Below are 14,201 nucleotides of genomic sequence, written 5' to 3' on the forward strand. Positions count from 1 at the left end.
CACAGAGGATGGCAACTGATTCAGAGACTAACTGATTAAGTGGAGCACCTATAGTACCCCCTTCCAAGAGCCAGGGAGCAGTATGGAAGAGGATAGGAGACAATTTTAAGAGCCCAAGACAGGGCAGAAGTGATAAAAACTGTCTTTTGGGCATGATATGGCCATGACAATCATGAACACATAGTGGCAGTGATTTCCTGAATCTGACCTGCACAACAGAAAGCCATGAACATGGGAGGAAGACTGCTTCAGAGGGAGAAGAAACTCAACAAGAGGGAAAGGAGATGAACCAGGCTAATGGGGGTAGGGATTATAATTAAAATATCTTGTGCAAATGTATGAAACTGATGAAAATAATCTTTGATATTAAGGGTAATTTCTATAGACAAAACAAAATATAATTGTTAGAGTAAAAAATGTATAAACTCTTATTCAGAGAGTCAGAATATGTCAGAAACAAATACATCAAAGGGATATACTGACTGAGCTATGCAGATAAGGGGTATCAGAAATGCTGAGGTATGGGCTAGAGATATGAAAGGGAAACCAGGACACATGATGAGTTTGCCTACAAGACCTGAAGCCTTTGAAAAAGTTGATACTTTTTAAGGTGGGAAGTGAATCATTGATTCTAATGAGTAAATAATTAAATCCTCACCTTTTGTGTGAAAATATTCCCCTAATGTCTCTGAAGGTTATGACAGTTACTTCAGTCTGCATAATACCAACCCATAGTTAACCTTCTATTTACAGCTTCCCTGTTCTCTCCTGATGCAAATATGTTTGGTTCCTATTGAAGAAAAGCAGCATTTTCTTTCCAATAATAAAGTGTCCTAGGCTAGGCAATCTGTGAAATACATTAAGTGAAATGAGATTTTTTTTTAGCTTTTTCTTGCCTTTTATGAAAAATTTCAATAGCTTCACATTATATGTGAACATTTCCTCACAACTTTCCTATTTAGAGGCTATTATAAAATAGTCAAATGGGAAGTAAATGTTCTCTGTATTTCACAAGCCACTTACAGAATAGCATAAATATTCAGATAACAAATTCAAGAAAGTATGTGATGAAATTCCAAGGATGGGGAGGACCAAAGTATCAACAAGGAGCAGTCTCATGGGGTTTTATTCCATAGCATTTATCTCCTTTCTAATGTGCTTTCCAAGTCCACCTGGCTCTGGAGCTCATTATCTAGAGAGAACAAGTTAGTCCTCCTGTCTATTGTCATCAGGACAGTAGAAGTCTTAAATGCTGGATAGATTAATTAAAGAATGTAAGTTATATGGAGTAGCAAATTAGGACATTTCTGGAGAAAGTGTTTGATAAAGTCCAGACTAAAATGGAATATTCACAGAAAAATTGAGACCGATAGTGCCCCAAATCTGGTCATAGCTTCGGTTGTTAACTAGCTATTCAATGACAAGGTCATACTTCATAATGGAATTTTACTAAGAAGCTATTTCATTTGTTATACCACAAGTGAAATTTAAAATATATACCAATATCTGTTATTTGACTTGTATAAACATTAGATATAATTAAAGTTTTCAGTAACAATAATATGAGATTGGCATATTATAATTTATATACACAATGCAGTACAATGAGGATGATGAAGAAACACATTCTTAAATTATATTTAATGAGATGCAAATATTCACATATTTTATTGCTAGTGAAAAGAGATGAGCCAGAATAATAAAACTAATAAAGCATGTATGTAAGCATATATGGTGGCAATAAACTTTGGACAGAGACAAATGTAAAAAGTGTTAGTTCTCTCAATCTGTAATGTGAGATGACTTTATTTGATATTTCATTATTTTCTAAGCACTCTGAAGAACACACTTATTAATTACTCTTAACAATCAAGGCAATGTGGAAAATTGTTACACCTGAGATTTCAAAGGTGTACTTGTAAGTCTTAGAAAGAATAAGGTCACAGATCAATCCTCAATGCCCCCAAAGAAAAAACGAGCCGACATCCATTTTTGTGAAGCTCACATCAGTGGCTCAAAGAGTAAGAGGAAAGACTGTATGAGCGAGAGGAACAGGGAGTGCTGGTAGAGTGTCTCAGGGAATGTCAACAGCTACTCCCACAGAGTCTCACCTGGGAGAAGTACAACAAACGGTTATTCTATACTAAGTGTTCAGGCCTGGACGCATACATACAAGTAAATTACACAGACTGATCAAGTTATCCTTGGTGTTTAAAACTCTCTCTCTCTCTCTCTCTCTCTCTCTCTCTCTCTCTCTCTCTCTCTCTCTCCTCTCTCTCTCTCTCTCTCTGTGTGTGTGTGTGTGTGTGTGTGTGTGTGTGTGTGTGTGTGTGTGTGTAAAACAATTAATGAAAAATGATGCCATGAGTTTGAAAGGAAGCAAGAAAGGGGGTATAAGGGAGGACTTGGAGAAATGAAAGATAAGGGTCAAATGATACATTTACAGTCTACAAAAATAAAATAAATGTATATTTTTAATGTGAGTTCATAGCTGAAGTAACTAAGTGCAAGGTCAGACTGATTACCCAGAGGATACACATTTCTAAAAACCCACTATTATAACATCTGCTCATACCAGCTAATCCCACATTAAAATTGAATACAGAGCGAAGAAATTAATAAAAGAGCAAATGCAAAACAATTAGATATCCATCACACCCATGATAGGAATAATATCTTCAAAGATCTAGTAAATTAGTCAACGGACAGTTGTCTTTGGTATCACACACAACCAATTTCAAGTTCCAACATCCCACGCTAAAGAATATCTGAGATGTCATTTACTTAAAAATATATTTGGGGTAGCTTAGCCTTTTGTGTTTGGCTCTTCTGGCAATAACATGAAATAAATATTGAAAGTTTTTCTATTGTGCTCAAAAACCATTCTACCCATAGTAGTCCAGTTTCCAAGCATTACAGATAGTGCAGAGGTGCACAAGGAGGCTCAACATGAAAATTGGCTTGATACACCTAAACTATAATTATCGTTTCCTCAAAATCAAAGTCTAAGATGAAGCTCTTAGTATGTCATAAAATATAAACTCACAGGCCTATTCCTCACCCTAGCAATTTTGTCAGACCATGTTGGGGGAATATTTAGAAATTTCAACATATGGAAAATTTCACATATGTTCACGTGAGATAAAAGTGAAGAACGTTCTTTCAAAATACATTTCTGTGGTTATTTACCCCATACTCAAATAAAGCAACCATAATTAAACTCATTAAAACTCAAAATAAACAGGAAAGAGGAAGGGTGGAAAGGGAAAGGGTCAGGGGACCAATAGAAGAGGCCAAGGACTTCCCTTTTGTATAGAATGAGGTTGCACATGGATGGAATAAATGACAAAAATTCATTATATACACATGTGATATCCTCAAAGTCTATTTTAGGAACTGTATTTCAATGTTGTATGATAGAGTCAGGCAACTATTTTTCTAGAAAAGTCTCAGAACGGTTGCCTGCATGCTACCTCCCTTTTTGGGTGTCAAAAATGCCTAGGAAATTGTTACAGAGAGGTCTGATTAAAATTTAGAAAATTGAGTTCAGGTTGATGCTTCATACCTATGACCCTAACCCTTGAAAGGCTGACCTAGAAGGACCGATGTGAAATCAAGACCAGCCTGAGCCACACATCTCCTCAAATTTAGATAGATAGATAGATAGATAGATAGATAGATAGATAGATAGATAGATAGATAGATAGATAGATGACAGATAGGTGATATATAGATAATAGATAGATGATAGATAGATAGATAGATAGATAGATAGATAGATAGATAGATAGATAGATAGATAGATAGATAGATAGATAGATAGACAGACAGATATGCAGCTAAAGCCCTGGAAGACTATGAAGATGTCAACAATCTATTATGGATGTATACACCAATAGCACAGGTACTAAGATCAACAGAAGCCTACAGAATGGGAAGATTTTCACCAATTCCACACCTGACAGAGAGATAATATCAAAAATATATAAAGAACTCAAAAAAAACTAAACATTATAAATCCAAACAATCAATTGAAAATGGGTTCAGGTCAAAACAGAATTCTCAACAGAGGACTCTCAAATGGCTGAAACAAATGTTCAACATCTTTAGCCACCAGGGAAATGCAAGTCAAAATGATTTTCAGATTTCATCCTATACCTGTCAGAATGGCTAAGATCAGTAACACATGTGTCAAATCATTCTGGTCAGGATGTGGATCAAGGGAAACACTCCTCCATTACTGATGAGAATGCAAATTTGTATTGCCACTTTGGAAATCAATATCACAGTTTCTCAGAAAATTGGGAATTGATCTACCTAAAGATCCAGCCATACCACTCCTGAGCACATACCCAAAAGAAGTTCCACCTTATCTCAAGGACACTTGCTCAACTCAGGTCATAGTAACTTCATTCAAAATAACCAGGAACGGGAAACAACCTAGATGTCCCTCAACAGAAGAACGGATAAAAAAAAATACATGGTACATATACACAATGGAATACTACTCAGCTATTAAAAACAAATACAACACATCATGAAATTTGTAGGTGAGTGGATGGAACTAGAAAATATCATCTTGAGTGAGGTAATCCAGACTCTGAAAGACAAACATAGTATGTTCTCACTTATAAGTGGATATTAGCAGTAAGTAAAGGATAACCGTGCTACAATCCAGAGTGAGACCCAGAAAGTCTCAGTAACAAAAAGAACTTAGTGGTGTACCAATGGATATGCTGGGATGGAGGAAAATATATTTCCAGTACAAATTGGGGGAAGGTGGGGTGGGAACAGGAGGGATCAGGCTGGGGTTGGAGGGAAAGAGTACTTGGAAGGAAGACTGGAATTAGGGGGCAAAATCCATGACCTAGTGTAAAGGAAACTCTTTGGAATTTGTGAGAGTGATCCTAGGGAAGACTCCTAGTATTGGGCTATATGGAGTCTTACCCAGCCATCTTCTAGAAACATGCAAAGCTTCCATGGAGGGTTTGGGACAGGAACCCAGTCACAAAACCTTTGACCTACAATTTGTCCTGCCTACAAGTTATACCTCAGTAAAGGTTGCCCATGATTTGTGCAAGTGGTCAACCAATGAGTGGTTCAACTTGAGACCAATGCTAAGAGTGAGCCCTATCTGTCACAGCCTGGGCAGGTCGAGTAACCAGAGGCTGGATAGTCCAGAAACTTGGATAGAACCAAACAAGACTAGCAAAAGAAAACCAATGAAATGATTGGTAATGATCTGCTATACTTATAGATCAGAGCCTAGCAAAATTGTCATCAGAGAGGCTTCATCCAGAAACTGATAGGAACAGATGCAGAGAGTCAACAGTCAAACATTAGATTCAACTCAGGGAATCCTGGGAAAGAAGGATTTTAGGAGCTAGAGGGGTCATGGACACCACAAGAACATGGCCCACAGAGTGAACTAACCAGCTCATCTGGTCTCACAGACACTGAAATGACAATCAGGCAATGTATATGGGTCTGATCTAGGTTGTCTTCATATATGGTATGGTTGTGTAGCTTGGTGTTCTTATGTGTGTCATAACAGAGGGAATGCAGTGTCTCTGAGTCTTTTGCTTACACTAGGAACACTTTTTCTCCTATTGGCTTGACTTGTCCAGTCTTGATATGAGGGTATGTTCCTAGTTTTACTGAAGCTTACTGCATCATGTTTGGTTTATATCCCCGGGAGACCTGCTCTTTTCTGAAACTGGAGAGATTCCTCATTTATGTCAACATATATGAATGTAAATACACACACACACACACACACACACACATATGTACTTATATAAAATAAGGATTAATTGACAAGATTAAATTACCCATTGCTATGATGTTAACTTAAATTTTGTAAAACTTTTTAACTGTTCATGTGTGTTATACTGAAAGAACTCTGGGAAAACATGCAAACAGATGACTAGCGATGGGGTTGTGATGGGTGACAGCAGGGGTATGCCCGGCCTGGTCTATAGAATGGGTTCTAGGACAGCCAAGGCTATGCAGATATAGGGAAGAGAGAGGAGGAGAGAGGAGAGGAAAGAAAGAAAGATAGACAGACAGACAGACAGACAGACAGATGATGGATTTATGATATAAAACATTTAAAATTATTTTTAAGGTTTTGTTTATTTTGTTTATTTTTCTTTTTCAGACAGGGTTTTTCTGAGTAACACTGGCTGTCTGGGAACTAGTTTTGTAGACCAAGCTGGACTCTAACTTGGCGAGATCCACCTGCCGCTGTCTCTTGAGTACTGGGGTTAAAGTCATATGGCACCACACTTAGCTAGCTTTAATTTCTTCATTCAGTCAAATTCTAATAAATTATGCCTCTTCAATCAATGATTCTATTAATCCATCAACACTTTCCTTTAATCTCTCTCTTGTAATTTCATGTGAAGTGAGATGTGTGCAAATATGCACGTATGTGTAGGATATATATAGATATGCATAAGTGTAGATGTGGGGTGTGTGTGTGTGTGTGTTTAACTGAATCTCATCCAGAATGGCACTAATGAGCACTAATGAGAAGTCCTACTTAAAATAAGATTAATGGGAATATTTATTATAATAGTTATGGTCTCTGATGCTCTATAAATCTTTTCTGTAGACTTACATTTGACAACTTAGAGTGATGATCTGAAGTCAACTTGTGTTATACATCAAATCTAATGGTCACAAATACCACTATGTGGTGTGTGTGTGTGTGTGTGTGTGTGTGTGTGTGTGTGTGTGTGTGTGTGTGTGATATGCGCATGGATGTGTGAGGGTGAGCATACACAAGCACACATGAAAGTCACAAGAAGACGTCAGGTGTTCTGCTATGCCATTCTCCACATTAGTCTTTTGTTTCAGCATCTCTCACGGAAGCTGCAGCTGTGCTGACAACCAGCAGGCTCCAGTGACTTCCCGGGCCCTCCCGCCCACTTTTTAAAGTGAGTACTAAGAATTTGAACTTAGATCTTCATGCACACAGTGCAAGCTCTCTTATCCACTTAACTCTCCTCAGTCTCATTTTTCTTTTCTTTGTTTACAAAGAAGTATTTTTCTTACAGCTAACAACTGTTCACTGGATATAAAATTCTCACTTGACTCTGTGTACGTTGGGGGTTGTGCACTGTGATTTGAATGTCTTCTGGTTTTCAGAATATCTGGCATGAAGTCTTTTGTAATTCTTTGCATAAAATATTTATTTTTCCCAGTGTTTTTAGGTCTTAATATTTATCATTTGTGAACAGTCCATGAAAACAATGCACAAAGTACTGGAAACTTAGAAATAGAATGCTCTTAATTTTCTTCTTCAATCTTATTTTCTGTAATTCAAATAGCAAATATGTTATCTCTGATGTTTTTCATAGTTGATTATCTTTAATTTTCTTGCATATAGATTATTCTCTTGTGCTTTGTTTTACAAAGACCAGTAATATCTTCCTGTTCATTTGTCTTGTTTCTAATGCTTACTAGATTATAAATCACATATAGTAAATTTCTCATTTCTGGTACTAATTTTTAAAATTTTCTCTGGTGTGGTGGTACCTGCCTGTAATCCCAGCACTCCAGAGGATGCAGTTCAATGAGCACACGTCCAAGAACTCCCTGCGATGACATCCTGTCTTAAATGAAAATCTACCATTGCTCCTGTCTTCATATTCACCTTTTTAAATATTTGTCCATTAGTTGAATTTTAGTTCCCTCTCTTTAAGATGTATGCTGCCAACCTTATCATGTTTGCCTTCCAGAGCCTGTTTCTCTAGGCAAAACTTTTGCTCATTGATGGATCATATATATATGATTCATATGTGATATATATATGATTCCTTACTGTGACTCCCACATTTTGAATTAGATGATAGATATAGTACTCTTACATCCTGGAGTTCTGGACTGTTGGTTCATGTCTGTGTTCTCGTATGTATTACTACTTGCCAACAGCTTGATCTACATATGGTTCTTTCATCTTTGACAGGGTGGATCTAGAGCAGCCTTAGTGCTAAACATTGCTTAACCAAGTACTATTTGGGGAGTCTCTATCGAATGCCCTAGGTTTCTCCTCCTTTGCTTTCTTGATATATCTTTGCCTTATTTCTTGAGTGCTCACTTGGCATTGAAGATTTAAGTAAGTACCCCAGTGGGCTTATAGATCATATTTTCACATTTACTTTTCCATGTTGTATCAGCTCTTTGGAATTTTGTCCTACAACCCTCACCCTCCTCAACCTTTCCAGACTCTGATCTCTCTCTCTTCCAGTTGGCATTCTGCCATTGCATCATAAACGATAATGTTTCTTTAAGAAAAGCCAGAGGAATTCTAGAGCATGTCTACCGGTTTCCCACTTGTTAATCATGAGAGTTCTGCCTTATCTGTTCCTTAATGTAGATGTTGTTGCCTGTCTTCTCAGTGGTTCCTCACAATGAAAGAAAGTCTGCCCAATGTCACTCTACTCTTAGAATGTGGGAATGTTTTAGAAAACATAGAGAAATGACTTATTGGAACTAAAAACAATATTACAAATTGTAATTATGCAATCAGAATAGTAAGTGCTAAATATAATCAATTTATGAATAGATTTTAAATTACTTTATATTATATTTCAATCATTTTACACTTCAACATTATCTATGAGCTGTAAATGTTTATCAGCAAATGTAGCTGTTTATATAGTGGCCCTTAATTCGTGTCTTGGTACCATAGGCTTACTGCATTGTAATTCTCAGACGAATTGTCACAGAGTTGGAGTGTCATGGATGAATATGATGTTAATTCTCTCCATCAGGAATAGACCTTCTGGGGCTGGGGATTTAGCTCAGTGGTAGAGCGCTTACCTTGGAAGCGCAAGGCCCTGGGTTCGGTCCCCAGCTCCAAAAAAAAAACAAAAAAACAAAAAAAACCCAAAACAAAACAAAGGAATAGACCTTCTGGTTGGAGTAGTATTCTAACAAGTACATGCCTCCCAAATTACAATGTAGTTCATGGTGTGGCATGAGCATCTGTGATGCTAAAAGTCAAGAATTGTGATTATATTTTAATGATCTGCCTTCCTTTTTTCAAGTAACAGACGGTAAAAAATTATTAAATGGTTAAAACCGCTTTTATACTTTAGAAATTCTACCTAATTCAAATATAAGCAACTATTGTGTGATAATTTCAATTATAGAAATTAAATCAAACATGTGGATACTGAAATGACAACATCAAAAGAGAAAGGCACGTGTTTGCTTTTGCTGAATGCAGAAATTGAAAAAGTGTGGATGGCAGGAAGGAAAGAGATAAATAGGTCCAATGCTCCTTCTATCAAAGACTTAGCAACACATGAAAAGAAGATCGTGCTGAGGATGGCAGTGACCACTGTGCAGAAATGGTCACCTGAAGAGAGAAACTAAGCCTGAAAGAGGTATCTTCTGAGAATAGTTTTGTCAGAAAGCATGGAGAGCGCACAAGAAGCTCTAGAATGGGTCAACAGAAGAGGCACACAATTATTGCTAATTATCTGGGGCATGCTATCCATTTGTTGAGTTCCTTTTTAAGTTTCCAAGAACAGCAGATTGTCACTCCGGGATACAAGTGCACTCCTTGTAGGAAAGTGTCCATGCCCTCTTCTATTTTCTGCCCAGAGATGGACATGCAAGAGAGCTTCAAACACTTGCTCAACTCATTTTCTCGGCCTGCTGTTCTTTTCATTAAAGTTATTTGTTCCTGCATTTTGATCTCCAAGAGAGCCTTGTCTTTCTCATCTGTTCCCTATGGGAGAAAATGATCAAGAGAACTTGAATCGGTTTTATGACTCACTCTTAAGAGAAAAGCTTAGTGAAAAGTTTGGAACTTTGTGCCCTGGCAGAAATATGTTTGTTTCTGTTCACCTTTCATAACCTGCATATGGGAGAAGTAATGGGAGCGACTTGATTGCCTGCCCTGACCACAGGGAAGCAGGACTCGCCCAACTGTTGTGGTTGTTATAAGCTGGAGCAGGCCCTTTATAATCTGGCCTCAGAATGACCCTTAAGGCAAGGACAGAGCTGACTACATTTCCTGAGAAGATTAAAAATGAAATCTATTATCGGTAAGAGCAGCCTATACTACATATACTTGAGGTTTCATCAAATGGTTAATGGTTGGGATTTAGTGCTGATAGAATCAAGGCCACCTGCTTCTCCCCCTAGGGTTATTTAGTACAACAATAATAGCATAGAATACAGAAAATATTTTAAAGCTTCCCTTTGTTGAGAATAAACAGTTTGTTACCTCAAATTTCAAAATCTAGTATTTAAAATAATACTTCATCTTAAACCTTTCATTAGGTGACTCTGGAAACACCTTTTAAATGTGCATTTCTTCTGTATTCCTTTTGTTACAATTGACACTTCAAATAGAATGCTGCCAATCTATTCATGTTTCATCTGCCTCCATCCACAGAGTTTCAATTCATTTGTGTCTAATATGTTTACTGATCATTTATTTATGGCAACCACTCTTCAAGGTGTTAGAGGTAGGAATTGAACAATGTAGAATGAGGTTACCTCATGCCATTTGCAGGACTAAGTATGGTCACCCTACTGCACAATAGGAGAGAAGTTATTTAGCCTGTCTTGAAGCTATTGTCTGTTAACCAATCTCTCCTCCTTCTTTCTCCCTCTGTAGTCTCTTCATTCTCTGGTATGACATATTCTATTTCTGCCTTCTTCTGTTAGACCAGTCTTTCCAGACGTTGCTTACGGAGTGAATCTGTCCATGGTATCTATGTCTCTATGGCTTCTTTCACTTGCCATAATGACCCCTAGTTTTATTAATATTGTTGCAATGAAAGAATTACATCTTTTTATGGATGAACAGTGGTTTGCTCATCAGTTTCATTTTCTCGTCATGTTTTTGCTGTTCTAAGACTGGTTCTTGTTATATTGCTCAGGATTACCCAGAACTCACAGTGACTCCTACCTTTTGCTACTTAGCTCTAAGTTACAAGTGCATACGCCCAGACTCAGGTTCTATTCCTTCCTTGACTATTGTGTATAATCATGAAGAAAAAGTGAGAATTATTTTTCTATATACATCTAGCAATAGGATGACTGGACTATGTGATAATTTTTTTTTTTTTTTTTTTTTTTTAGAAACCTCTACTCTTATCCACAATGTCTGTAAGAACTTTGCCCAAGGACCACTTTTATTTCTTCTTTGTGAAATCTGAGATGCTCATTTTCAATCTACCCACTTGGAATTTTTCTAGTTGACATGTTTGAACTCTCTGTTGTGGTCTAGAAACTAAACTGCTTTTTAGAAATATAGATTATAAATATTTTCCTTGGCTCTGTAATTTGTCTCTTCATTCTGTTTACTGTTTCCCAGGCTGTGCAGAAGTTCTTAATTTGAGGCATTTTCTTCTCCTTTTTCTTCCTCTTCCTCTTCCTCTTCCTCTTCCTCTTCCTCTTCTTCTTCTTCCTCTTCTTCTTCCTCCTCTCCTCCTCCTCCTCCTCCTTCTCCTTCTACCACCATCATCTTTTTTCTTCCATCTTTCATTTCTAATATTTCTAGGGTTTTATGTAAAATATACTTGCCCATTCTAAAATCCTGAAGACTTGGTCATGTTTTCGGGAAAAGTTTTCAATTAGCAATAATCGTGCCTCGGATAAACCTCATTGGCTACGATACTGCCACTGCGCAAAGCTGTCATGTTTTCTTCTAGTAGCATCACAATTGTGTTTCTTGCATTAAGCTTTTAAACTTTGTGTGTGTACAATTTTTATGTGTGTATAGATGCACATGATACATATGTGTGCATACAATTGGATGCCAAAGGTTAAACTCTCATGACCTTCCTCAGGGCAGCCCACTTTGTTCCATGACATAGAACTAGTACTCTATGGTTAGGATAGGCTGGATGTCGGGGATGCCCATGGGATTTTCCTCTTTCCAGTTCCCCAGCATTAGGATTAAAAAGGCACCATATGCAGCTTTTTATATAGGGTCTGAAGATCCTTATGCATTTGTATCAATATTTTAATGATTGCACTGTTTCCTCTGACCTCCTCAAAATTTTATTCATCTTCTGTATGTGTGTAGTACATCAAGTCAACAACTATGACATTCAGTTATCTCCTTCCACCATGTGAATCCCAGAAATTGAACTCAGATTATCTGGCTTGGAGGAAGTTACCTTAAACAATGAGCCATCCGTCTAGCTATTCAAAAGTTTTTGTGGTGAGTTTTTTATATGCTGTGAGAAAAAATTCTTTTACCATCATTCTTAATGTAGCTATCCAATATCCTGGGAGCATGTATTGAGAATATTTTCCTTATAGGCATGAATCATCAATAGCTTGTCTGCACATTGGTTAGCTGTAGAAGCTGTTCTTTCCTTCTGGGCTCTCCAGTCTGACTACTGGTTTATGGATCTATTCTGATAGTAGTACCATGCTGTTTTAATTACAATAGCTTTGTAGTACTGTATCCTGTAACATAATATTCTCCTCTTTCTCTTTCTAATAAAGATTGTGAAATGTAAGTGTGTGTGTGTTTCCATATGAATTTTATGATTGTTTATTGAGTAATTTTAAATGATGAATCTCTAAGCAACAACAGTGTGAGACAAAAGAACAAAACAAATGTTAGGATACTTCTTTCTGCCAACATTCTCTCTGGTACTGATGGCTGTGGTACAAGCTGAGTATGACCAAGAGTTCGAAGGTCAACAAGCCCTTAGGTAACTGCTGTGTTAGACCTGTTTCATACAGACCCCTGGTATATCAAGAGCAAATGCAGAAAAGCTATTAATTGACCTAAGGTAAAAAATACCACATTTGTTTTTCTAATTTTAATCTTGGCTTTAATGATTGGTAGATACTTTGGAAGTGATACAAGAAAGAAAGTGCTCTAGATTGGAATTTAGCATTCAAGTTCCAGCTCTGAGAAGAAATTGTTGACATTTTCAAACAGATGCGCACCAGCCCAGCCTGGCTCATTACAGCAATTATAACTATTGTTACAAGGTAAATAAGTAATTACTGAAATGACTTTGTTGCTTCGTTCTGCAATGCTATTCAAGGTACAACAAATGATGTTTAGAAATAACAAAAGAACAAAGCAAAACAAAAACAGTGTCTTGTACATGCAAGTGATTGTTAGCAGACATTTCATTGATGGTGGATCTAGAAGAGTTCCTAAGCAGCAAACACTATGGAAGTCAATCATTAGATATATTTCATATTGTCCAGGAATGACTGCACAGTGAGAAGATGAGGGCTGAAGTGAAAATGAGAAGCAGGCACTGTGCTCAAGCTCAGAGACTCAGTCACTTTGTCAGGAGTTCCTGCTGCAGTTACAGGAAGGGCTATTTACAGAAATAAACAAATAGGGGTTATGCAAATTGTCTACGATAATTTGTAAGGAGCCTTGATTATTTCTCAGATATCCCTTCGCTTGTCTAATCAGCCTAGAGACAAGCAACTAGATTAAAACAAACAAGGATAGGCCTTTCTTGGTTGAGATGGCTACGAGAGATATAGTGAGATCAGAGTCATCGGTAGCAAGCACTGGTAAGCCACCTGCGTGCTTGTCCAAGAAACATTACAGTGTGCTCTGTCCGGTAAAAAGGTGTGGCAGTGCTTCCCCTTTAATCCCAGCACTAGGGATACAGAAGCAGGCAGAGATAGTGGTTCTCAGGCCAGCCTAGTCTATAGAGTGGGTTCCAGGCCAGCCAGGCATACATAATACACTCTCAGTAGCTGACAAAGGAGAAACAAGAGAATATATAAATAGAGCTAATTAACAAACATAAGCTAATTGACATATATAAAACATTTCTTTCACCAGTAGTGAAATACATATTTTTGATGTACAAGTAGAACATTTACCAAAATTAACCATATGTTTATTTCTTCAGAAGCTTACAATTTCTGAAGGATTGCTTTCCCCCAGAACATACTCCACCAGAAGTTGAATTAAAGCAAAAAATTAATGAGGGAAAATAGCTAGAAAAATCACCAACTGTTCACAATTAAGCAGTAATTAAACAACACAGTACTCAAAAAAGTGCGTGGAAGTACTTTTAGTTGAACGATAATAAAGAAATTATATATTAACACTCATAGACTATAGCTGGAGTTCCTGGGTTAAGACCAGTCCTTTTTATGCTTAAATCAATCTCTTTCTCTCTCTCTCTCTCTCTCTCTCTCTCTCTCTCTCTCTCTCTCTCTCAATCTCTCTC

General features: G+C 37.2%; 1 pseudogene; it reads right to left on the reverse strand.

The window, feature by feature from the left end:
• Positions 1-11,532: 11,532 nt before the first annotated feature.
• LOC116890302 lies at positions 11,533-11,664 on the reverse strand (annotated as a pseudogene).
• Between the last annotated feature and the right edge of the window lie 2,537 nt (positions 11,665-14,201).

This window comes from Rattus rattus, chromosome 1, assembly GCF_011064425.1.
Source record: "Rattus rattus isolate New Zealand chromosome 1, Rrattus_CSIRO_v1, whole genome shotgun sequence".
Classification (NCBI taxonomy): Eukaryota; Metazoa; Chordata; class Mammalia; order Rodentia; family Muridae; genus Rattus; species Rattus rattus.